The sequence below is a fragment of the Ambystoma mexicanum genome, unplaced genomic scaffold, assembly GCF_040938575.1.
Source record: "Ambystoma mexicanum isolate Mex_15411 unplaced genomic scaffold, UKY_AmexF1_1 Mex_scaf1, whole genome shotgun sequence".
NCBI lineage: Eukaryota > Metazoa > Chordata > Amphibia > Caudata > Ambystomatidae > Ambystoma > Ambystoma mexicanum.
The window spans coordinates 2,203,813-2,226,010 of NW_027182324.1; the positions used below are offsets into that span (position 1 = coordinate 2,203,813).

The 22,198-nt window shown below is 40.8% G+C and overlaps 39 non-coding genes across 39 annotated transcripts; 16 read left to right on the plus strand and 23 right to left on the minus strand.

Moving 5' to 3' along the window:
- Positions 1–423: 423 nt before the first annotated feature.
- On the minus strand, positions 424–496 carry TRNAK-UUU (transfer RNA lysine (anticodon UUU)). The gene has a single exon. It is a non-coding gene; the product is annotated as a tRNA-Lys (tRNA).
- A 458-nt stretch (positions 497–954) lies between these two features.
- On the plus strand, positions 955–1,028 carry TRNAT-AGU (transfer RNA threonine (anticodon AGU)). Its single transcript has one exon. It is a non-coding gene; the product is annotated as a tRNA-Thr (tRNA).
- A 237-nt stretch (positions 1,029–1,265) lies between these two features.
- TRNAK-UUU (transfer RNA lysine (anticodon UUU)) lies at positions 1,266–1,338 on the minus strand. The gene has a single exon. It is a non-coding gene; the product is annotated as a tRNA-Lys (tRNA).
- A 457-nt stretch (positions 1,339–1,795) lies between these two features.
- TRNAT-AGU (transfer RNA threonine (anticodon AGU)) lies at positions 1,796–1,869 on the plus strand. The gene has a single exon. It is a non-coding gene; the product is annotated as a tRNA-Thr (tRNA).
- A 237-nt stretch (positions 1,870–2,106) lies between these two features.
- Positions 2,107–2,179, minus strand: TRNAK-UUU (transfer RNA lysine (anticodon UUU)). The gene has a single exon. It is a non-coding gene; the product is annotated as a tRNA-Lys (tRNA).
- Positions 2,180–2,947: 768 nt separating this feature from the next.
- On the minus strand, positions 2,948–3,020 carry TRNAK-UUU (transfer RNA lysine (anticodon UUU)). The gene has a single exon. It is a non-coding gene; the product is annotated as a tRNA-Lys (tRNA).
- Positions 3,021–3,789: 769 nt separating this feature from the next.
- On the minus strand, positions 3,790–3,862 carry TRNAK-UUU (transfer RNA lysine (anticodon UUU)). Its single transcript has one exon. It is a non-coding gene; the product is annotated as a tRNA-Lys (tRNA).
- A 767-nt stretch (positions 3,863–4,629) lies between these two features.
- Positions 4,630–4,702, minus strand: TRNAK-UUU (transfer RNA lysine (anticodon UUU)). Its single transcript has one exon. It is a non-coding gene; the product is annotated as a tRNA-Lys (tRNA).
- Positions 4,703–5,158: 456 nt separating this feature from the next.
- On the plus strand, positions 5,159–5,232 carry TRNAT-AGU (transfer RNA threonine (anticodon AGU)). Its single transcript has one exon. It is a non-coding gene; the product is annotated as a tRNA-Thr (tRNA).
- A 237-nt stretch (positions 5,233–5,469) lies between these two features.
- TRNAK-UUU (transfer RNA lysine (anticodon UUU)) lies at positions 5,470–5,542 on the minus strand. Its single transcript has one exon. It is a non-coding gene; the product is annotated as a tRNA-Lys (tRNA).
- A 458-nt stretch (positions 5,543–6,000) lies between these two features.
- On the plus strand, positions 6,001–6,074 carry TRNAT-AGU (transfer RNA threonine (anticodon AGU)). Its single transcript has one exon. It is a non-coding gene; the product is annotated as a tRNA-Thr (tRNA).
- A 237-nt stretch (positions 6,075–6,311) lies between these two features.
- On the minus strand, positions 6,312–6,384 carry TRNAK-UUU (transfer RNA lysine (anticodon UUU)). The gene has a single exon. It is a non-coding gene; the product is annotated as a tRNA-Lys (tRNA).
- A 457-nt stretch (positions 6,385–6,841) lies between these two features.
- On the plus strand, positions 6,842–6,915 carry TRNAT-AGU (transfer RNA threonine (anticodon AGU)). The gene has a single exon. It is a non-coding gene; the product is annotated as a tRNA-Thr (tRNA).
- A 237-nt stretch (positions 6,916–7,152) lies between these two features.
- TRNAK-UUU (transfer RNA lysine (anticodon UUU)) lies at positions 7,153–7,225 on the minus strand. The gene has a single exon. It is a non-coding gene; the product is annotated as a tRNA-Lys (tRNA).
- Positions 7,226–7,993: 768 nt separating this feature from the next.
- On the minus strand, positions 7,994–8,066 carry TRNAK-UUU (transfer RNA lysine (anticodon UUU)). The gene has a single exon. It is a non-coding gene; the product is annotated as a tRNA-Lys (tRNA).
- A 1,299-nt stretch (positions 8,067–9,365) lies between these two features.
- TRNAT-AGU (transfer RNA threonine (anticodon AGU)) lies at positions 9,366–9,439 on the plus strand. The gene has a single exon. It is a non-coding gene; the product is annotated as a tRNA-Thr (tRNA).
- A 237-nt stretch (positions 9,440–9,676) lies between these two features.
- On the minus strand, positions 9,677–9,749 carry TRNAK-UUU (transfer RNA lysine (anticodon UUU)). Its single transcript has one exon. It is a non-coding gene; the product is annotated as a tRNA-Lys (tRNA).
- Positions 9,750–10,517: 768 nt separating this feature from the next.
- TRNAK-UUU (transfer RNA lysine (anticodon UUU)) lies at positions 10,518–10,590 on the minus strand. The gene has a single exon. It is a non-coding gene; the product is annotated as a tRNA-Lys (tRNA).
- A 769-nt stretch (positions 10,591–11,359) lies between these two features.
- Positions 11,360–11,432, minus strand: TRNAK-UUU (transfer RNA lysine (anticodon UUU)). Its single transcript has one exon. It is a non-coding gene; the product is annotated as a tRNA-Lys (tRNA).
- A 767-nt stretch (positions 11,433–12,199) lies between these two features.
- Positions 12,200–12,272, minus strand: TRNAK-UUU (transfer RNA lysine (anticodon UUU)). The gene has a single exon. It is a non-coding gene; the product is annotated as a tRNA-Lys (tRNA).
- Positions 12,273–12,728: 456 nt separating this feature from the next.
- TRNAT-AGU (transfer RNA threonine (anticodon AGU)) lies at positions 12,729–12,802 on the plus strand. The gene has a single exon. It is a non-coding gene; the product is annotated as a tRNA-Thr (tRNA).
- A 237-nt stretch (positions 12,803–13,039) lies between these two features.
- Positions 13,040–13,112, minus strand: TRNAK-UUU (transfer RNA lysine (anticodon UUU)). Its single transcript has one exon. It is a non-coding gene; the product is annotated as a tRNA-Lys (tRNA).
- Positions 13,113–14,409: 1,297 nt separating this feature from the next.
- TRNAT-AGU (transfer RNA threonine (anticodon AGU)) lies at positions 14,410–14,483 on the plus strand. The gene has a single exon. It is a non-coding gene; the product is annotated as a tRNA-Thr (tRNA).
- A 237-nt stretch (positions 14,484–14,720) lies between these two features.
- On the minus strand, positions 14,721–14,793 carry TRNAK-UUU (transfer RNA lysine (anticodon UUU)). The gene has a single exon. It is a non-coding gene; the product is annotated as a tRNA-Lys (tRNA).
- Positions 14,794–15,250: 457 nt separating this feature from the next.
- On the plus strand, positions 15,251–15,324 carry TRNAT-AGU (transfer RNA threonine (anticodon AGU)). The gene has a single exon. It is a non-coding gene; the product is annotated as a tRNA-Thr (tRNA).
- A 237-nt stretch (positions 15,325–15,561) lies between these two features.
- On the minus strand, positions 15,562–15,634 carry TRNAK-UUU (transfer RNA lysine (anticodon UUU)). Its single transcript has one exon. It is a non-coding gene; the product is annotated as a tRNA-Lys (tRNA).
- A 458-nt stretch (positions 15,635–16,092) lies between these two features.
- TRNAT-AGU (transfer RNA threonine (anticodon AGU)) lies at positions 16,093–16,166 on the plus strand. Its single transcript has one exon. It is a non-coding gene; the product is annotated as a tRNA-Thr (tRNA).
- A 237-nt stretch (positions 16,167–16,403) lies between these two features.
- TRNAK-UUU (transfer RNA lysine (anticodon UUU)) lies at positions 16,404–16,476 on the minus strand. Its single transcript has one exon. It is a non-coding gene; the product is annotated as a tRNA-Lys (tRNA).
- Positions 16,477–17,242: 766 nt separating this feature from the next.
- TRNAK-UUU (transfer RNA lysine (anticodon UUU)) lies at positions 17,243–17,315 on the minus strand. Its single transcript has one exon. It is a non-coding gene; the product is annotated as a tRNA-Lys (tRNA).
- Positions 17,316–17,773: 458 nt separating this feature from the next.
- TRNAT-AGU (transfer RNA threonine (anticodon AGU)) lies at positions 17,774–17,847 on the plus strand. The gene has a single exon. It is a non-coding gene; the product is annotated as a tRNA-Thr (tRNA).
- A 767-nt stretch (positions 17,848–18,614) lies between these two features.
- Positions 18,615–18,688, plus strand: TRNAT-AGU (transfer RNA threonine (anticodon AGU)). The gene has a single exon. It is a non-coding gene; the product is annotated as a tRNA-Thr (tRNA).
- A 237-nt stretch (positions 18,689–18,925) lies between these two features.
- Positions 18,926–18,998, minus strand: TRNAK-UUU (transfer RNA lysine (anticodon UUU)). Its single transcript has one exon. It is a non-coding gene; the product is annotated as a tRNA-Lys (tRNA).
- Positions 18,999–19,456: 458 nt separating this feature from the next.
- On the plus strand, positions 19,457–19,530 carry TRNAT-AGU (transfer RNA threonine (anticodon AGU)). The gene has a single exon. It is a non-coding gene; the product is annotated as a tRNA-Thr (tRNA).
- Positions 19,531–19,767: 237 nt separating this feature from the next.
- On the minus strand, positions 19,768–19,840 carry TRNAK-UUU (transfer RNA lysine (anticodon UUU)). Its single transcript has one exon. It is a non-coding gene; the product is annotated as a tRNA-Lys (tRNA).
- Positions 19,841–20,297: 457 nt separating this feature from the next.
- Positions 20,298–20,371, plus strand: TRNAT-AGU (transfer RNA threonine (anticodon AGU)). The gene has a single exon. It is a non-coding gene; the product is annotated as a tRNA-Thr (tRNA).
- Positions 20,372–20,608: 237 nt separating this feature from the next.
- TRNAK-UUU (transfer RNA lysine (anticodon UUU)) lies at positions 20,609–20,681 on the minus strand. Its single transcript has one exon. It is a non-coding gene; the product is annotated as a tRNA-Lys (tRNA).
- Positions 20,682–21,138: 457 nt separating this feature from the next.
- On the plus strand, positions 21,139–21,212 carry TRNAT-AGU (transfer RNA threonine (anticodon AGU)). The gene has a single exon. It is a non-coding gene; the product is annotated as a tRNA-Thr (tRNA).
- Positions 21,213–21,449: 237 nt separating this feature from the next.
- Positions 21,450–21,522, minus strand: TRNAK-UUU (transfer RNA lysine (anticodon UUU)). The gene has a single exon. It is a non-coding gene; the product is annotated as a tRNA-Lys (tRNA).
- Positions 21,523–21,979: 457 nt separating this feature from the next.
- TRNAT-AGU (transfer RNA threonine (anticodon AGU)) lies at positions 21,980–22,053 on the plus strand. Its single transcript has one exon. It is a non-coding gene; the product is annotated as a tRNA-Thr (tRNA).
- Positions 22,054–22,198: the final 145 nt, after the last annotated feature.

The following is a 22,198-nucleotide window of genomic DNA, read 5'->3' on the forward strand; positions in this document are numbered from 1 at the left end:
AATTGGAAAACATTTTGTAAAGTTATATTGCAACAGAAGCCCAGCCTTAAAAAAAGTGGATTTCACTTCTAAATGATTACATGAGGAAGGACAGGAGATCAGATGCCAAAGAGGTTTTGTGGCTTAGTTGGTTAAAGCGCCTGTCTAGTAAACTGGAGATCCTGAGTTTGAATCTCAGCAGCGCCTGTCTGCTTTTTTTTCGACCAATCTGTCTCCCCAATATTAAAACTTTGTACAAAGATTGTTATTTCATGCTATTTAGAAGCACAGTCAGGCTTGAAATGTTGGCAAAGCATCCAAGAATTCTGGACTTCACTACCTTAGAGTCATATTGCCCAAGGTTGCGATGCCATCAGAAATAGCACATATTAGAATGAGCAATTCATATTTCCTGCTTAATTTTTTGTAAAAGAAGCAAAGGTACGCCTGAACAGGGACTTGAACCCTGGACCCTCAGATTAAAAGTCTGATGCTCTACCGACTGAGCTATCCAGGCACAGGGATCACTGCCCATTTGAAACTTGATTTTCACTCTACAGCACCTCCATACATGGCTACCTCACTGGTCAATAAAGGAAATGAATTACTAGTGCATTACACACATTTTGACACTGGAGACATAACTTTTTTCAGTCATTCCGTATCCAGATATAGAGATTTGCAGCATCTAGGACTTTAATGTTCACCCACTTACGGATTTGAATGTTTTGCCACATTCATGAGTGCAAAATTGCTCCCCAGTAAAGGCGAACATGTGCTCCCCAATACACACACTGGGCAATGCAGTCCACTCTAAATCAACGATTAATGACATGCTCGTTTTGTGCAATGGAGTTTCAGTCAATTGGAAAACATTTTGTAAAGTTATATTGCAACAGAAGCCCAGCCTTAAAAAAAGTGGATTTCACTTCTAAATGATTACATGAGGAAGGAAAGGAGATCAGATGCAAAAGAGGTGCTGTGGCTTAGTTGGTTAAAGCGCCTGTCTAGTAAACAGGAGATCCTGAGTTCGAATCTCAGCAGCGCCTGTCTGCTTTTTTTTCGACCAATCTGTCTCCCCAATATTAAAACTTTGTACAAAGATTGTTATTTCATGCTATTTAGAAGCACAGTCAGGCTTGAAATGTTGGCAAAGCATCCAAGAATTCTGGACTCCACTACCTTAGAGTCATATTGCCCAAGGTTGCGATGCCATCAGAAATAGCACATATTAGAATGAGCAATTCATATTTCCTGCTAAATTTTTTGTAAAAGAAGCAAAGATACGCCTGAACAGGGACTTGAACCCTGGACCCTCAGATTAAAAGTCTGATGCTCTACCGACTGAGCTATCCAGGCACAGGGATCACTGCCCATTTGAAACTTGATTTTCACTCTACAGCACCTCCATACATGGCTACCTCACTGGTCAATAAAGGAAATGAATTACTAGTGCATTACACACATTTTGACACTGGAGACATAACTTTTTTCAGTCATTCCGTATCCAGATATAGAGATTTGCAGCATCTAGGACTTTAATGTTCACCCACTTACGGATTTGAATGTTTTGCCACATTCATGAGTGCAAACTTGCTCCCCAGTAAAGACGAACATGTGCTCCTCAATGCACACACTGGGCAATGCAGTCCACTCTAAATCGACGATTAATGACATGCTCGTTTTGTGCAATGGAGTTTCAGTCAATTGGAAAACATTTTGAAAAGTTATATTGCAACAGAAGCCCAGCCTTAAAAAAGTGGATTTCGCTTCTAAATGATTACATGAGGAAGGAAAGGAGACCAGATGCAAAAAAGGTGCTGTGGCTTAGTTGGTTAAAGCGCCTGTCTAGTAAACAGGAGATCCTGAGTTCGAATCTCAGCAGCGCCTGTCTGCTTTTTTTTCGACCAATCTGTCTCCCCAATATTAAAACTTTGTACAAAGATTGCTGTTTCATGCTATTTAGAAGCACAGTCAGGCTTGAAATGTTGACAAAGCATCCAAGAACTCTGGACTCCACTACCTTAGAGTCATATTGCCCAAGGTTGCGATGCCATCAGAAATAGCACATATTAGAATGAGCAATTCATATTTCCTGCTTAATTTTTTGTAAAAGAAGCAAAGGTACGCCTGAACAGGGACTTGAACCCTGGACCCTCAGATTAAAAGTCTGATGCTCTACCGACTGAGCTATCCAGGCACAAGGATCACTGCCCATTTGAAACTTGATTTTCACTCTACAGCACCTCCATACATGGCTACCTCACTGGTCAATAAAGGAAATGAATTACTAGTGCATTACACACATTTTGACACTGGAGACATAACTTTTTTCAGTCATTCCGTATCCAGATATAGAGATTTGCAGCATCTAGGACTTTAATGTTCACCCACTAACGGATTTGAATGTTTTGCCACATTCATGAGTGCAAACTTGCTCCCCAGTAAAGACGAACATGTGCTCCTCAATGCACACACTGGGCAATGCAGTCCACTCTAAATCGACGATTAATGACATGCTCGTTTTGTGCAATGGAGTTTCAGTCAATTGGAAAACATTTTGAAAAGTTATATTGCAACAGAAGCCCAGCCTTAAAAAAGTGGATTTCACTTCTAAATGATTACATGAGGAAGGAAAGGAGACCAGATGCAAAAAAGGTGCTGTGGCTTAGTTGGTTAAAGCGCCTGTCTAGTAAACAGGAGATCCTGAGTTCGAATCCCAGCAGCGCATGTCTGCTTTTTTTTCGACCAATCTGTCTCCCCAATATTAAAACTTTGTACAAAGATTGCTATTTCATGCTATTTAGAAGCACAGTCAGGCTTGAAATGTTGGCAAAGCATCCAAGAACTCTGGACTCCACTACCTTAGAATCATATTGCCCAAGGTTGCGATGCCATCAGAAATAGCACATATTAGAATGAGCAATTCATATTTCCTGCTTAATTTTTTGTAAAAGAAGCAAAGGTACGCCTGAACAGGGACTTGAACCCTGGACCCTCAGATTAAAAGTCTGATGCTCTACCGACTGAGCTATCCAGGCACAAGGATCACTGCCCATTTGAAACTTGATTTTCACTCTACAGCACCTCCATACATGGCTACCTCACTGGTCAATAAAGGAAATGAATTACTAGTGCATTACACACATTTTGACACTGGAGACATAACTTTTTTCAGTCATTCCGTATCCAGATATAGAGATTTGCAGCATCTAGGACTTTAATGTTCACCCACTTACGGATTTGAATGTTTTGCCACATTCATGAGTGCAAAATTGCTCCCCAGTAAAGGCGAACATGTGCTCCTCAATACACACACTGGGCAATGAAGTCCACTCTAAATCAACGATTAATGACATGCTCGTTTTGTGCATTGGAGTTTCAGTCAATTGGAAAACATTTTGTAAAGTTATATTGCAACAGAAGCCCAGCCTTAAAAAAAGTGGATTTCACTTCTAAATGATTACATGAGGAAGGACAGGAGATCAGATGCCAAAGAGGTTTTGTGGCTTAGTTGGTTAAAGCGCCTGTCTAGTAAACTGGAGATCCTGAGTTTGAATCTCAGCAGCGCCTGTCTGCTTTTTTTTCGACCAATCTGTCTCCCCAATATTAAAACTTTGTACAAAGATTGTTATTTCATGCTATTTAGAAGCACAGTCAGGCTTGAAATGTTGGCAAAGCATCCAAGAATTCTGGACTTCACTACCTTAGAGTCATATTGCCCAAGGTTGCGATGCCATCAGAAATAGCACATATTAGAATGAGCAATTCATATTTCCTGCTAAATTTTTTGTAAAAGAAGCAAAGATACGCCTGAACAGGGACTTGAACCCTGGACCCTCAGATTAAAAGTCTGATGCTCTACCGACTGAGCTATCCAGGCACAGGGATCACTGCCCATTTGAAACTTGATTTTCACTCTACAGCACCTCCATACATGGCTACCTCACTGGTCAATAAAGGAAATGAATTACTAGTGCATTACACACATTTTGACACTGGAGACATAACTTTTTTCAGTCATTACGTATCCAGATATAGAGATTTGCAGCATCTAGGACTTTAATGTTCACCCACTTACGGATTTGAATGTTTTGCCACATTCATGAGTGCAAACTTACTCCCCAGTAAAGACGAACATGTGCTCCTCAATGCACACACTGGGCAATGCAGTCCACTCTAAATCGACGATTAATGACATGCTCGTTTTGTGCAATGGAGTTTCAGTCAATTGGAAAACATTTTGAAAAGTTATATTGCAACAGAAGTCCAGCCTTAAAAAAGTGGATTTCACTTCTAAATGATTACATGAGGAAGGAAAGGAGACCAGATGCAAAAAAGGTGCTGTGGCTTAGTTGGTTAAAGCGCCTGTCTAGTAAACAGGAGATCCTGAGTTTGAATCTCAGCAGCGCCTGTCTGCTTTTTTTCGACCAATCTGTCTCCCCAATATTAAAACTTTGTACAAAGATTGCTATTTCATGCTATTTAGAAGCACAGTCAGGCTTGATATGTTGGCAAAGCATCCAAGAACTCTGGACTCCACTACCTTAGAGTCATATTGCCCAAGGTTGCGATGCCATCAGAAATAGCACATATTAGAATGAGCAATTCATATTTCCTGCTTAATTTTTTGTAAAAGAAGCAAAGGTACGCCTGAACAGGGACTTGAACCCTGGACCCTCAGATTAAAAGTCTGATGCTCTACCGACTGAGCTATCCAGGCAGATGGATCACTGCCATTTGAAACTTGATTTTCACTCTACAGCACCTCCATACATGGCTACCTCACTGGTCAATAAAGGAAATGAATTACTAGTGCATTACACACATTTTGACACTGGAGACATAACTTTTTTCAGTCATTCCGTATCCAGATATAGAGATTTGCAGCATCTAGGACTTTAATGTTCACCCACTTACGGATTTGAATGTTTTGCCACATTCATGAGTGCAAACTTGCTCCCCAGTAAAGACGAACATGTGCTCCTCAATGCACACACTGGGCAATGCAGTCCACTCTAAATCGACGATTAATGACATGCTCGTTTTGTGCAATGGAGTTTCAGTCAATTGGAAAACATTTTGAAAAGTTATATTGCAACAGAAGCCCAGCCTTAAAAAAGTGGATTTCGCTTCTAAATGATTACATGAGGAAGGAAAGGAGACCAGATGCAAAAAAGGTGCTGTGGCTTAGTTGGTTAAAGCGCCTGTCTAGTAAACAGGAGATCCTGAGTTCGAATCTCAGCAGCGCCTGTCTGCTTTTTTTTCGACCAATCTGTCTCCCCAATATTAAAACTTTGTACAAAGATTGCTGTTTCATGCTATTTAGAAGCACAGTCAGGCTTGAAATGTTGGCAAAGCATCCAAGAACTCTGGACTCCACTACCTTAGAGTCATATTGCCCAAGGTTGCGATGCCATCAGAAATAGCACATATTAGAATGAGCAATTCATATTTCCTGCTAAATTTTTTGTAAAAGAAGCAAAGATACGCCTGAACAGGGACTTGAACCCTGGACCCTCAGATTAAAAGTCTGATGCTCTACCGACTGAGCTATCCAGGCACAGGGATCACTGCCCATTTGAAACTTGATTTTCACTCTACAGCACCTCCATACATGGCTACCTCACTGGTCAATAAAGGAAATGAATTACTAGTGCATTACACACATTTTGACACTGGAGACATAACTTTTTTCAGTCATTCCGTATCCAGATATAGAGATTTGCAGCATCTAGGACTTTAATGTTCACCCACTTACGGATTTGAATGTTTTGCCACATTCATGAGTGCAAAATTGCTCCCCAGTAAAGGCGAACATGTGCTCCCCAATACACACACTGGGCAATGCAGTCCACTCTAAATCAACGATTAATGACATGCTCGTTTTGTGCAATGGAGTTTCAGTCAATTGGAAAACATTTTGTAAAGTTATATTGCAACAGAAGCCCAGCCTTAAAAAAAGTGGATTTCACTTCTAAATGATTACATGAGGAAGGAAAGGAGATCAGATGCAAAAGAGGTGCTGTGGCTTAGTTGGTTAAAGCGCCTGTCTAGTAAACAGGAGATCCTGAGTTCGAATCTCAGCAGCGCCTGTCTGCTTTTTTTTCGACCAATCTGTCTCCCCAATATTAAAACTTTGTACAAAGATTGTTATTTCATGCTATTTAGAAGCACAGTCAGGCTTGAAATGTTGGCAAAGCATCCAAGAATTCTGGACTCCACTACCTTAGAGTCATATTGCCCAAGGTTGCGATGCCATCAGAAATAGCACATATTAGAATGAGCAATTCATATTTCCTGCTAAATTTTTTGTAAAAGAAGCAAAGATACGCCTGAACAGGGACTTGAACCCTGGACCCTCAGATTAAAAGTCTGATGCTCTACCGACTGAGCTATCCAGGCACAGGGATCACTGCCCATTTGAAACTTGATTTTCACTCTACAGCACCTCCATACATGGCTACCTCACTGGTCAATAAAGGAAATGAATTACTAGTGCATTACACACATTTTGACACTGGAGACATAACTTTTTTCAGTCATTCCGTATCCAGATATAGAGATTTGCAGCATCTAGGACTTTAATGTTCACCCACTTACGGATTTGAATGTTTTGCCACATTCATGAGTGCAAACTTGCTCCCCAGTAAAGACGAACATGTGCTCCTCAATGCACACACTGGGCAATGCAGTCCACTCTAAATCGACGATTAATGACATGCTCGTTTTGTGCAATGGAGTTTCAGTCAATTGGAAAACATTTTGAAAAGTTATATTGCAACAGAAGCCCAGCCTTAAAAAAGTGGATTTCGCTTCTAAATGATTACATGAGGAAGGAAAGGAGACCAGATGCAAAAAAGGTGCTGTGGCTTAGTTGGTTAAAGCGCCTGTCTAGTAAACAGGAGATCCTGAGTTCGAATCTCAGCAGCGCCTGTCTGCTTTTTTTTCGACCAATCTGTCTCCCCAATATTAAAACTTTGTACAAAGATTGCTGTTTCATGCTATTTAGAAGCACAGTCAGGCTTGAAATGTTGACAAAGCATCCAAGAACTCTGGACTCCACTACCTTAGAGTCATATTGCCCAAGGTTGCGATGCCATCAGAAATAGCACATATTAGAATGAGCAATTCATATTTCCTGCTTAATTTTTTGTAAAAGAAGCAAAGGTACGCCTGAACAGGGACTTGAACCCTGGACCCTCAGATTAAAAGTCTGATGCTCTACCGACTGAGCTATCCAGGCACAAGGATCACTGCCCATTTGAAACTTGATTTTCACTCTACAGCACCTCCATACATGGCTACCTCACTGGTCAATAAAGGAAATGAATTACTAGTGCATTACACACATTTTGACACTGGAGACATAACTTTTTTCAGTCATTCCGTATCCAGATATAGAGATTTGCAGCATCTAGGACTTTAATGTTCACCCACTAACGGATTTGAATGTTTTGCCACATTCATGAGTGCAAACTTGCTCCCCAGTAAAGACGAACATGTGCTCCTCAATGCACACACTGGGCAATGCAGTCCACTCTAAATCGACGATTAATGACATGCTCGTTTTGTGCAATGGAGTTTCAGTCAATTGGAAAACATTTTGAAAAGTTATATTGCAACAGAAGCCCAGCCTTAAAAAAGTGGATTTCACTTCTAAATGATTACATGAGGAAGGAAAGGAGACCAGATGCAAAAAAGGTGCTGTGGCTTAGTTGGTTAAAGCGCCTGTCTAGTAAACAGGAGATCCTGAGTTCGAATCCCAGCAGCGCCTGTCTGCTTTTTTTTCGACCAATCTGTCTCCCCAATATTAAAACTTTGTACAAAGATTGCTATTTCATGCTATTTAGAAGCACAGTCAGGCTTGAAATGTTGGCAAAGCATCCAAGAACTCTGGACTCCACTACCTTAGAATCATATTGCCCAAGGTTGCGATGCCATCAGAAATAGCACATATTAGAATGAGCAATTCATATTTCCTGCTTAATTTTTTGTAAAAGAAGCAAAGGTACGCCTGAACAGGGACTTGAACCCTGGACCCTCAGATTAAAAGTCTGATGCTCTACCGACTGAGCTATCCAGGCACAAGGATCACTGCCCATTTGAAACTTGATTTTCACTCTACAGCACCTCCATACATGGCTACCTCACTGGTCAATAAAGGAAATGAATTACTAGTGCATTACACACATTTTGACACTGGAGACATAACTTTTTTCAGTCATTCCGTATCCAGATATAGAGATTTGCAGCATCTAGGACTTTAATGTTCACCCACTTACGGATTTGAATGTTTTGCCACATTCATGAGTGCAAAATTGCTCCCCAGTAAAGGCGAACATGTGCTCCTCAATACACACACTGGGCAATGAAGTCCACTCTAAATCAACGATTAATGACATGCTCGTTTTGTGCATTGGAGTTTCAGTCAATTGGAAAACATTTTGTAAAGTTATATTGCAACAGAAGCCCAGCCTTAAAAAAAGTGGATTTCACTTCTAAATGATTACATGAGGAAGGACAGGAGATCAGATGCCAAAGAGGTTTTGTGGCTTAGTTGGTTAAAGCGCCTGTCTAGTAAACTGGAGATCCTGAGTTTGAATCTCAGCAGCGCCTGTCTGCTTTTTTTTCGACCAATCTGTCTCCCCAATATTAAAACTTTGTACAAAGATTGTTATTTCATGCTATTTAGAAGCACAGTCAGGCTTGAAATGTTGGCAAAGCATCCAAGAATTCTGGACTTCACTACCTTAGAGTCATATTGCCCAAGGTTGCGATGCCATCAGAAATAGCACATATTAGAATGAGCAATTCATATTTCCTGCTTAATTTTTTGTAAAAGAAGCAAAGGTACACCTGAACAGGGACTTGAACCCTGGACCCTCAGATTAAAAGTCTGATGCTCTACCGACTGAGCTATCCAGGCACAGGGATCACTGCCCATTTGAAACTTGATTTTCACTCTACAGCCCCTCCATACATGGCTACCTCACTGGTCAATAAAGGAAATGAATTACTAGTGCATTACACACATTTTGACACTGGAGACATAACTTTTTTCAGTCATTCCGTATCCAGATATAGAGATTTGCAGCATCTAGGACTTTAATGTTCACCCACTTACGGATTTGAATGTTTTGCCACATTCATGAGTGCAAACTTGCTCCCCAGTAAAGACGAACATGTGCTCCTCAATGCACACACTGGGCAATGCAGTCCACTCTAAATCGACGATTAATGACATGCTCGTTTTGTGCAATGGAGTTTCAGTCAATTGGAAAACATTTTGAAAAGTTATATTGCAACAGAAGCCCAGCCTTAAAAAAGTGGATTTCGCTTCTAAATGATTACATGAGGAAGGAAAGGAGACCAGATGCAAAAAAGGTGCTGTGGCTTAGTTGGTTAAAGCGCCTGTCTAGTAAACAGGAGATCCTGAGTTCGAATCTCAGCAGCGCCTGTCTGCTTTTTTTTCGACCAATCTGTCTCCCCAATATTAAAACTTTGTACAAAGATTGCTGTTTCATGCTATTTAGAAGCACAGTCAGGCTTGAAATGTTGACAAAGCATCCAAGAACTCTGGACTCCACTACCTTAGAGTCATATTGCCCAAGGTTGCGATGCCATCAGAAATAGCACATATTAGAATGAGCAATTCATATTTCCTGCTTAATTTTTTGTAAAAGAAGCAAAGGTACGCCTGAACAGGGACTTGAACCCTGGACCCTCAGATTAAAAGTCTGATGCTCTACCGACTGAGCTATCCAGGCACAAGGATCACTGCCCATTTGAAACTTGATTTTCACTCTACAGCACCTCCATACATGGCTACCTCACTGGTCAATAAAGGAAATGAATTACTAGTGCATTACACACATTTTGACACTGGAGACATAACTTTTTTCAGTCATTCCGTATCCAGATATAGAGATTTGCAGCATCTAGGACTTTAATGTTCACCCACTAACGGATTTGAATGTTTTGCCACATTCATGAGTGCAAACTTGCTCCCCAGTAAAGACGAACATGTGCTCCTCAATGCACACACTGGGCAATGCAGTCCACTCTAAATCGACGATTAATGACATGCTCGTTTTGTGCAATGGAGTTTCAGTCAATTGGAAAACATTTTGAAAAGTTATATTGCAACAGAAGCCCAGCCTTAAAAAAGTGGATTTCACTTCTAAATGATTACATGAGGAAGGAAAGGAGACCAGATGCAAAAAAGGTGCTGTGGCTTAGTTGGTTAAAGCGCCTGTCTAGTAAACAGGAGATCCTGAGTTCGAATCCCAGCAGCGCCTGTCTGCTTTTTTTTCGACCAATCTGTCTCCCCAATATTAAAACTTTGTACAAAGATTGCTATTTCATGCTATTTAGAAGCACAGTCAGGCTTGAAATGTTGGCAAAGCATCCAAGAACTCTGGACTCCACTACCTTAGAATCATATTGCCCAAGGTTGCGATGCCATCAGAAATAGCACATATTAGAATGAGCAATTCATATTTCCTGCTTAATTTTTTGTAAAAGAAGCAAAGGTACGCCTGAACAGGGACTTGAACCCTGGACCCTCAGATTAAAAGTCTGATGCTCTACCGACTGAGCTATCCAGGCACAAGGATCACTGCCCATTTGAAACTTGATTTTCACTCTACAGCACCTCCATACATGGCTACCTCACTGGTCAATAAAGGAAATGAATTACTAGTGCATTACACACATTTTGACACTGGAGACATAAATTTTTTCAGTCATTCCGTATCCAGATATAGAGATTTGCAGCATCTAGGACTTTAATGTTCACCCACTTACGGATTTGAATGTTTTGCCACATTCATGAGTGCAAAATTGCTCCCCAGTAAAGGCGAACATGTGCTCCTCAATACACACACTGGGCAATGAAGTCCACTCTAAATCAACGATTAATGACATGCTCGTTTTGTGCATTGGAGTTTCAGTCAATTGGAAAACATTTTGTAAAGTTATATTGCAACAGAAGCCCAGCCTTAAAAAAAGTGGATTTCACTTCTAAATGATTACATGAGGAAGGACAGGAGATCAGATGCCAAAGAGGTTTTGTGGCTTAGTTGGTTAAAGCGCCTGTCTAGTAAACTGGAGATCCTGAGTTTGAATCTCAGCAGCGCCTGTCTGCTTTTTTTTCGACCAATCTGTCTCCCCAATATTAAAACTTTGTACAAAGATTGTTATTTCATGCTATTTAGAAGCACAGTCAGGCTTGAAATGTTGGCAAAGCATCCAAGAATTCTGGACTTCACTACCTTAGAGTCATATTGCCCAAGGTTGCGATGCCATCAGAAATAGCACATATTAGAATGAGCAATTCATATTTCCTGCTAAATTTTTTGTAAAAGAAGCAAAGATACGCCTGAACAGGGACTTGAACCCTGGACCCTCAGATTAAAAGTCTGATGCTCTACCGACTGAGCTATCCAGGCACAGGGATCACTGCCCATTTGAAACTTGATTTTCACTCTACAGCACCTCCATACATGGCTACCTCACTGGTCAATAAAGGAAATGAATTACTAGTGCATTACACACATTTTGACACTGGAGACATAACTTTTTTCAGTCATTACGTATCCAGATATAGAGATTTGCAGCATCTAGGACTTTAATGTTCACCCACTTACGGATTTGAATGTTTTGCCACATTCATGAGTGCAAACTTACTCCCCAGTAAAGACGAACATGTGCTCCTCAATGCACACACTGGGCAATGCAGTCCACTCTAAATCGACGATTAATGACATGCTCGTTTTGTGCAATGGAGTTTCAGTCAATTGGAAAACATTTTGAAAAGTTATATTGCAACAGAAGTCCAGCCTTAAAAAAGTGGATTTCACTTCTAAATGATTACATGAGGAAGGAAAGGAGACCAGATGCAAAAAAGGTGCTGTGGCTTAGTTGGTTAAAGCGCCTGTCTAGTAAACAGGAGATCCTGAGTTTGAATCTCAGCAGCGCCTGTCTGCTTTTTTTCGACCAATCTGTCTCCCCAATATTAAAACTTTGTACAAAGATTGCTATTTCATGCTATTTAGAAGCACAGTCAGGCTTGATATGTTGGCAAAGCATCCAAGAACTCTGGACTCCACTACCTTAGAGTCATATTGCCCAAGGTTGCGATGCCATCAGAAATAGCACATATTAGAATGAGCAATTCATATTTCCTGCTTAATTTTTTGTAAAAGAAGCAAAGGTACGCCTGAACAGGGACTTGAACCCTGGACCCTCAGATTAAAAGTCTGATGCTCTACCGACTGAGCTATCCAGGCAGATGGATCACTGCCATTTGAAACTTGATTTTCACTCTACAGCACCTCCATACATGGCTACCTCACTGGTCAATAAAGGAAATGAATTACTAGTGCATTACACACATTTTGACACTGGAGACATAACTTTTTTCAGTCATTCCGTATCCAGATATAGAGATTTGCAGCATCTAGGACTTTAATGTTCACCCACTTACGGATTTGAATGTTTTGCCACATTCATGAGTGCAAACTTGCTCCCCAGTAAAGACGAACATGTGCTCCTCAATGCACACACTGGGCAATGCAGTCCACTCTAAATCGACGATTAATGACATGCTCGTTTTGTGCAATGGAGTTTCAGTCAATTGGAAAACATTTTGAAAAGTTATATTGCAACAGAAGCCCAGCCTTAAAAAAGTGGATTTCGCTTCTAAATGATTACATGAGGAAGGAAAGGAGACCAGATGCAAAAAAGGTGCTGTGGCTTAGTTGGTTAAAGCGCCTGTCTAGTAAACAGGAGATCCTGAGTTCGAATCTCAGCAGCGCCTGTCTGCTTTTTTTTCGACCAATCTGTCTCCCCAATATTAAAACTTTGTACAAAGATTGCTGTTTCATGCTATTTAGAAGCACAGTCAGGCTTGAAATGTTGGCAAAGCATCCAAGAACTCTGGACTCCACTACCTTAGAGTCATATTGCCCAAGGTTGCGATGCCATCAGAAATAGCACATATTAGAATGAGCAATTCATATTTCCTGCTTAATTTTTTGTAAAAGAAGCAAAGGTACGCCTGAACAGGGACTTGAACCCTGGACCCTCAGATTAAAAGTCTGATGCTCTACCGACTGAGCTATCCAGGCACAAGGATCACTGCCCATTTGAAACTTGATTTTCACTCTACAGCACCTCCATACATGGCTACCTCACTGGTCAATAAAGGAAATGAATTACTAGTGCATTACACACATTTTGACACTGGAGACATAACTTTTTTCAGTCATTCCGTATCCAGATATAGAGATTTGCAGCATCTAGGACTTTAATGTTCACCCACTTACGGATTTGAATGTTTTGCCACATTCATGAGTGCAAAATTGCTCCCCAGTAAAGGCGAACATGTGCTCCTCAATACACACACTGGGCAATGCAGTCCACTCTAAATCAACGATTAATGACATGCTCGTTTTGTGCAATGGAGTTTCAGTCAATTGGAAAACATTTTGTAAAGTTATATTGCAACAGAAGCCCAGCCTTAAAAAAAGTGGATTTCACTTCTAAATGATTACATGAGGAAGGACAGGAGATCAGATGCAAAAGAGGTGCTGTGGCTTAGTTGGTTAAAGCGCCTGTCTAGTAAACTGGAGATCCTGAGTTCGAATCTCAGCAGCGCCTGTCTGCTTTTTTTTTGACCAATCTGTCTCCCCAATATTAAAACTTTGTACAAAGATTATTTCATGCTATTTAGAAGCACAGTCAGGCTTGAAATGTTGGCAAAGCATCCAAGAATTCTGGACTCCACTACCTTAGAGTCATATTGCCCAAGGTTGCGATGCCATCAGAAATAGCACATATTAGAATGAGCAATTCATATTTCCTGCTAAATTTTTTGTAAAAGAAGCAAAGATACGCCTGAACAGGGACTTGAACCCTGGACCCTCAGATTAAAAGTCTGATGCTCTACTGACTGAGCTATCCAGGCACAGGGATCACTGCCCATTTGAAACTTGATTTTCACTCTACAGCACCTCCATACATGGCTACCTCACTGGTCAATAAAGGAAATGAATTACTAGTGCATTACACACATTTTGACACTGGAGACATAACTTTTTTCAGTCATTCCGTATCCAGATATAGAGATTTGCAGCATCTAGGACTTTAATGTTCACCCACTTACGGATTTGAATGTTTTGCCACATTCATGAGTGCAAAATTGCTCCCCAGTAAAGGCGAACATGTGCTCCCCAATACACACACTGGGCAATGCAGTCCACTCTAAATCAACGATTAATGACATGCTCGTTTTGTGCAATGGAGTTTCAGTCAATTGGAAAACATTTTGTAAAGTTATATTGCAACAGAAGCCCAGCCTTAAAAAAAGTGGATTTCACTTCTAAATGATTACATGAGGAAGGAAAGGAGATCAGATGCAAAAGAGGTGCTGTGGCTTAGTTGGTTAAAGCGCCTGTCTAGTAAACAGGAGATCCTGAGTTCGAATCTCAGCAGCGCCTGTCTGCTTTTTTTTCGACCAATCTGTCTCCCCAATATTAAAACTTTGTACAAAGATTGTTATTTCATGCTATTTAGAAGCACAGTCAGGCTTGAAATGTTGGCAAAGCATCCAAGAATTCTGGACTCCACTACCTTAGAGTCATATTGCCCAAGGTTGCGATGCCATCAGAAATAGCACATATTAGAATGAGCAATTCATATTTCCTGCTAAATTTTTTGTAAAAGAAGCAAAGATACGCCTGAACAGGGACTTGAACCCTGGACCCTCAGATTAAAAGTCTGATGCTCTACCGACTGAGCTATCCAGGCACAGGGATCACTGCCCATTTGAAACTTGATTTTCACTCTACAGCACCTCCATACATGGCTACCTCACTGGTCAATAAAGGAAATGAATTACTAGTGCATTACACACATTTTGACACTGGAGACATAACTTTTTTCAGTCATTCCGTATCCAGATATAGAGATTTGCAGCATCTAGGACTTTAATGTTCACCCACTTACGGATTTGAATGTTTTGCCACATTCATGAGTGCAAACTTGCTCCCCAGTAAAGACGAACATGTGCTCCTCAATGCACACACTGGGCAATGCAGTCCACTCTAAATCGACGATTAATGACATGCTCGTTTTGTGCAATGGAGTTTCAGTCAATTGGAAAACATTTTGAAAAGTTATATTGCAACAGAAGCCCAGCCTTAAAAAAGTGGATTTCACTTCTAAATGATTACATGAGGAAGGAAAGGAGACCAGATGCAAAAAAGGTGCTGTGGCTTAGTTGGTTAAAGCGCCTGTCTAGTAAACAGGAGATCCTGAGTTCGAATCTCAGCAGCGCCTGTCTGCTTTTTTTTCGACCAATCTGTCTCCCCAATATTAAAACTTTGTACAAAGATTGCTGTTTCATGCTATTTAGAAGCACAGTCAGGCTTGAAATGTTGGCAAAGCATCCAAGAACTCTGGACTCCACTACCTTAGAGTCATATTGCCCAAGGTTGCGATGCCATCAGAAATAGCACATATTAGAATGAGCAATTCATATTTCCTGCTTAATTTTTTGTAAAAGAAGCAAAGGTACGCCTGAACAGGGACTTGAACCCTGGACCCTCAGATTAAAAGTCTGATGCTCTACCGACTGAGCTATCCAGGCACAAGGATCACTGCCCATTTGAAACTTGATTTTCACTCTACAGCACCTCCATACATGGCTACCTCACTGGTCAATAAAGGAAATGAATTACTAGGGCATTACACACATTTTGACACTGGAGACATAACTTTTTTCAGTCATTCCGTATCCAGATATAGAGATTTGCAGCATCTAGGACTTTAATGTTCACCCACTTACGGATTTGAATGTTTTGCCACATTCATGAGTGCAAAATTGCTCCCCAGTAAAGGCGAACATGTGCTCCCCAATACACACACTGGGCAATGCAGTCCACTCTAAATCAACGATTAATGACATGCTCGTTTTGTGCAATGGAGTTTCAGTCAATTGGAAAACATTTTGTAAAGTTATATTGCAACAGAAGCCCAGCCTTAAAAAAAGTGGATTTCACTTCTAAATGATTACATGAGGAAGGAAAGGAGATCAGATGCAAAAGAGGTGCTGTGGCTTAGTTGGTTAAAGCGCCTGTCTAGTAAACAGGAGATCCTGAGTTCGAATCTCAGCAGCGCCTGTCTGCTTTTTTTTCGACCAATCTGTCTCCCCAATATTAAAACTTTGTACAAAGATTGTTATTTCATGCTATTTAGAAGCACAGTCAGGCTTGAAATGTTGGCAAAGCATCCAAGAATTCTGGACTCCACTACCTTAGAGTCATATTGCCCAAGGTTGCGATGCCATCAGAAATAGCACATATTAGAATGAGCAATTCATATTTCCTGCTAAATTTTTTGTAAAAGAAGCAAAGATACGCCTGAACAGGGACTTGAACCCTGGACCCTCAGATTAAAAGTCTGATGCTCTACCGACTGAGCTATCCAGGCACAGGGATCACTGCCCATTTGAAACTTGATTTTCACTCTACAGCACCTCCATACATGGCTACCTCACTGGTCAATAAAGGAAATGAATTACTAGTGCATTACACACATTTTGACACTGGAGACATAACTTTTTTCAGTCATTCCGTATCCAGATATAGAGATTTGCAGCATCTAGGACTTTAATGTTCACCCACTTACGGATTTGAATGTTTTGCCACATTCATGAGTGCAAAATTGCTCCCCAGTAAAGGCGAACATGTGCTCCTCAATACACACACTGGGCAATGCAGTCCACTCTAAATCAACGATTAATGACATGCTCGTTTTGTGCAATGGAGTTTCAGTCAATTGGAAAACATTTTGTAAAGTTATATTGCAACAGAAGCCCAGCCTTAAAAAAAGTGGATTTCACTTCTAAATGATTACATGAGGAAGGACAGGAGATCAGATGCAAAAGAGGTGCTGTGGCTTAGTTGGTTAAAGCGCCTGTCTAGTAAACTGGAGATCCTGAGTTCGAATCTCAGCAGCGCCTGTCTGCTTTTTTTTTGACCAATCTGTCTCCCCAATATTAAAACTTTGTACAAAGATTATTTCATGCTATTTAGAAGCACAGTCAGGCTTGAAATGTTGGCAAAGCATCCAAGAATTCTGGACTCCACTACCTTAGAGTCATATTGCCCAAGGTTGCGATGCCATCAGAAATAGCACATATTAGAATGAGCAATTCATATTTCCTGCTAAATTTTTTGTAAAAGAAGCAAAGATACGCCTGAACAGGGACTTGAACCCTGGACCCTCAGATTAAAAGTCTGATGCTCTACCGACTGAGCTATCCAGGCACAGGGATCACTGCCCATTTGAAACTTGATTTTCACTCTACAGCACCTCCATACATGGCTACCTCACTGGTCAATAAAGGAAATGAATTACTAGTGCATTACACACATTTTGACACTGGAGACATAACTTTTTTCAGTCATTCCGTATCCAGATATAGAGATTTGCAGCATCTAGGACTTTAATGTTCACCCACTTACGGATTTGAATGTTTTGCCACATTCATGAGTGCAAAATTGCTCCCCAGTAAAGGCGAACATGTGCTCCCCAATACACACACTGGGCAATGCAGTCCACTCTAAATCAACGATTAATGACATGCTCGTTTTGTGCAATGGAGTTTCAGTCAATTGGAAAACATTTTGTAAAGTTATATTGCAACAGAAGCCCAGCCTTAAAAAAAGTGGATTTCACTTCTAAATGATTACATGAGGAAGGAAAGGAGATCAGATGCAAAAGAGGTGCTGTGGCTTAGTTGGTTAAAGCGCCTGTCTAGTAAACAGGAGATCCTGAGTTCGAATCTCAGCAGCGCCTGTCTGCTTTTTTTTCGACCAATCTGTCTCCCCAATATTAAAACTTTGTACAAAGATTGTTATTTCATGCTATTTAGAAGCACAGTCAGGCTTGAAATGTTGGCAAAGCATCCAAGAATTCTGGACTCCACTACCTTAGAGTCATATTGCCCAAGGTTGCGATGCCATCAGAAATAGCACATATTAGAATGAGCAATTCATATTTCCTGCTAAATTTTTTGTAAAAGAAGCAAAGATACGCCTGAACAGAGACTTGAACCCTGGACCCTCAGATTAAAAGTCTGATGCTCTACCGACTGAGCTATCCAGGCACAGGGATCACTGCCCATTTGAAACTTGATTTTCACTCTACAGCACCTCCATACATGGCTACCTCACTGGTCAATAAAGGAAATGAATTACTAGTGCATTACACACATTTTGACACTGGAGACATAACTTTTTTCAGTCATTCCGTATCCAGATATAGAGATTTGCAGCATCTAGGACTTTAATGTTCACCCACTTACGGATTTGAATGTTTTGCCACATTCATGAGTGCAAACTTGCTCCCCAGTAAAGACGAACATGTGCTCCTCAATGCACACACTGGGCAATGCAGTCCACTCTAAATCGACGATTAATGACATGCTCGTTTTGTGCAATGGAGTTTCAGTCAATTGGAAAACATTTTGAAAAGTTATATTGCAACAGAAGCCCAGCCTTAAAAAAGTGGATTTCACTTCTAAATGATTACATGAGGAAGGAAAGGAGACCAGATGCAAAAAAGGTGCTGTGGCTTAGTTGGTTAAAGCGCCTGTCTAGTAAACAGGAGATCCTGAGTTCGAATCTCAGCAGCGCCTGTCTGCTTTTTTTTCGACCAATCTGTCTCCCCAATATTAAAACTTTGTACAAAGATTGCTGTTTCATGCTATTTAGAAGCACAGTCAGGCTTGAAATGTTGGCAAAGCATCCAAGAACTCTGGACTCCACTACCTTAGAGTCATATTGCCCAAGGTTGCGATGCCATCAGAAATAGCACATATTAGAATGAGCAATTCATATTTCCTGCTTAATTTTTTGTAAAAGAAGCAAAGGTACGCCTGAACAGGGACTTGAACCCTGGACCCTCAGATTAAAAGTCTGATGCTCTACCGACTGAGCTATCCAGGCACAAGGATCACTGCCCATTTGAAACTTGATTTTCACTCTACAGCACCTCCATACATGGCTACCTCACTGGTCAATAAAGGAAATGAATTACTAGGGCATTACACACATTTTGACACTGGAGACATAACTTTTTTCAGTCATTCCGTATCCAGATATAGAGATTTGCAGCATCTAGGACTTTAATGTTCACCCACTTACGGATTTGAATGTTTTGCCACATTCATGAGTGCAAAATTGCTCCCCAGTAAAGGCGAACATGTGCTCCCCAATACACACACTGGGCAATGCAGTCCACTCTAAATCAACGATTAATGACATGCTCGTTTTGTGCAATGGAGTTTCAGTCAATTGGAAAACATTTTGTAAAGTTATATTGCAACAGAAGCCCAGCCTTAAAAAAAGTGGATTTCACTTCTAAATGATTACATGAGGAAGGAAAGGAGATCAGATGCAAAAGAGGTGCTGTGGCTTAGTTGGTTAAAGCGCCTGTCTAGTAAACAGGAGATCCTGAGTTCGAATCTCAGCAGCGCCTGTCTGCTTTTTTTTCGACCAATCTGTCTCCCCAATATTAAAACTTTGTACAAAGATTGTTATTTCATGCTATTTAGAAGCACAGTCAGGCTTGAAATGTTGGCAAAGCATCCAAGAATTCTGGACTCCACTACCTTAGAGTCATATTGCCCAAGGTTGCGATGCCATCAGAAATAGCACATATTAGAATGAGCAATTCATATTTCCTGCTAAATTTTTTGTAAAAGAAGCAAAGATACGCCTGAACAGGGACTTGAACCCTGGACCCTCAGATTAAAAGTCTGATGCTCTACCGACTGAGCTATCCAGGCACAGGGATCACTGCCCATTTGAAACTTGATTTTCACTCTACAGCACCTCCATACATGGCTACCTCACTGGTCAATAAAGGAAATGAATTACTAGTGCATTACACACATTTTGACACTGGAGACATAACTTTTTTCAGTCATTCCGTATCCAGATATAGAGATTTGCAGCATCTAGGACTTTAATGTTCACCCACTTACGGATTTGAATGTTTTGCCACATTCATGAGTGCAAACTTGCTCCCCAGTAAAGACGAACATGTGCTCCTCAATGCACACACTGGGCAATGCAGTCCACTCTAAATCGACGATTAATGACATGCTCGTTTTGTGCAATGGAGTTTCAGTCAATTGGAAAACATTTTGAAAAGTTATATTGCAACAGAAGCCCAGCCTTAAAAAAGTGGATTTCGCTTCTAAATGATTACATGAGGAAGGAAAGGAGACCAGATGCAAAAAAGGTGCTGTGGCTTAGTTGGTTAAAGCGCCTGTCTAGTAAACAGGAGATCCTGAGTTCGAATCTCAGCAGCGCCTGTCTGCTTTTTTTTCGACCAATCTGTCTCCCCAATATTAAAACTTTGTACAAAGATTGCTGTTTCATGCTATTTAGAAGCACAGTCAGGCTTGAAATGTTGGCAAAGCATCCAAGAACTCTGGACTCCACTACCTTAGAGTCATATTGCCCAAGGTTGCGATGCCATCAGAAATAGCACATATTAGAATGAGCAATTCATATTTCCTGCTTAATTTTTTGTAAAAGAAGCAAAGGTACGCCTGAACAGGGACTTGAACCCTGGACCCTCAGATTAAAAGTCTGATGCTCTACCGACTGAGCTATCCAGGCACAAGGATCACTGCACATTTGAAACTTGATTTTCACTCTACAGCATCTCCATACATGGCTACCTCACTGGTCAATAAAGGAAATGAATTACTAGGCCATTACACACATTTTGACACTGGAGACATAACTTTTTTCAGTCATTCCGTATCCAGATATAGAGATTTGCAGCATCTAGGACTTTAATGTTCACCCACTTACGGATTTGAATGTTTTGCCACATTCATGAGTGCAAACTTGCTCCCCAGTAAAGACGAACATGTGCTCCTCAATGCACACACTGGGCAATGCAGTCCACTCTAAATCGACGATTAATGACATGCTCGTTTTGTGCAATGGAGTTTCAGTCAATTGGAAAACATTTTGAAAAGTTATATTGCAACAGAAGCCCAGCCTTAAAAAAGTGGATTTCACTTCTAAATGACTACATGAGGAAGGAAAGGAGACCAGATGCAAAAAAGGTGCTGTGGCTTAGTTGGTTAAAGCGCCTGTCTAGTAAACAGGAGATCCTGAGTTCGAATCTCAGCAGCGCCTGTCTGCTTTTTTTTCGACCAATCTGTCTCCCCAATATTAAAACTTTGTACAAAGATTGCTGTTTCATGCTATTTAGAAGCACAGTCAGGCTTGAAATGTTGGCAAAGCATCCAAGAATTCTGGACTCCACTACCTTAGAGTCATATTGCCCAAGGTTGCGATGCCATCAGAAATAGCACATATTAGAATGAGCAATTCATATTTCCTGCTAAATGTTTTGTAAAAGAAGCAAAGATACGCCTGAACAGGGACTTGAACCCTGGACCCTCAGATTAAAAGTCTGATGCTCTACCGACTGAGCTATCCAGGCACAGGGATCACTGCTCATTTGAAACTTGATTTTCACTCTACAGCACCTCCATACATGGCTACCTCACTGGTCAATAAAGGAAATGAATTACTAGTGCATTACACACATTTTGACACTGGAGACATAACTTTTTTCAGTCATTCCGTATCCAGATATAGAGATTTGCAGCATCTAGGACTTTAATGTTCACCCACTTACGGATTTGAATGTTTTGCCACATTCATGAGTGCAAACTTGCTCCCCAGTAAAGACGAACATGTGCTCCTCAATGCACACACTGGGCAATGCAGTCCACTCTAAATCGACGATTAATGACATGCTCGTTTTGTGCAATGGAGTTTCAGTCAATTGGAAAACATTTTGAAAAGTTATATTGCAACAGAAGCCCAGCCTTAAAAAAGTGGATTTCACTTCTAAATGATTACATGAGGAAGGAAAGGAGACCAGATGCAAAAAAGGTGCTGTGGCTTAGTTGGTTAAAGCGCCTGTCTAGTAAACAGGAGATCCTGAGTTCGAATCTCAGCAGCGCCTGTCTGCTTTTTTTTCGACCAATCTGTCTCCCCAATATTAAAACTTTGTACAAAGATTGCTGTTTCATGCTATTTAGAAGCACAGTCAGGCTTGAAATGTTGGCAAAGCATCCAAGAACTCTGGACTCCACTACCTTAGAGTCATA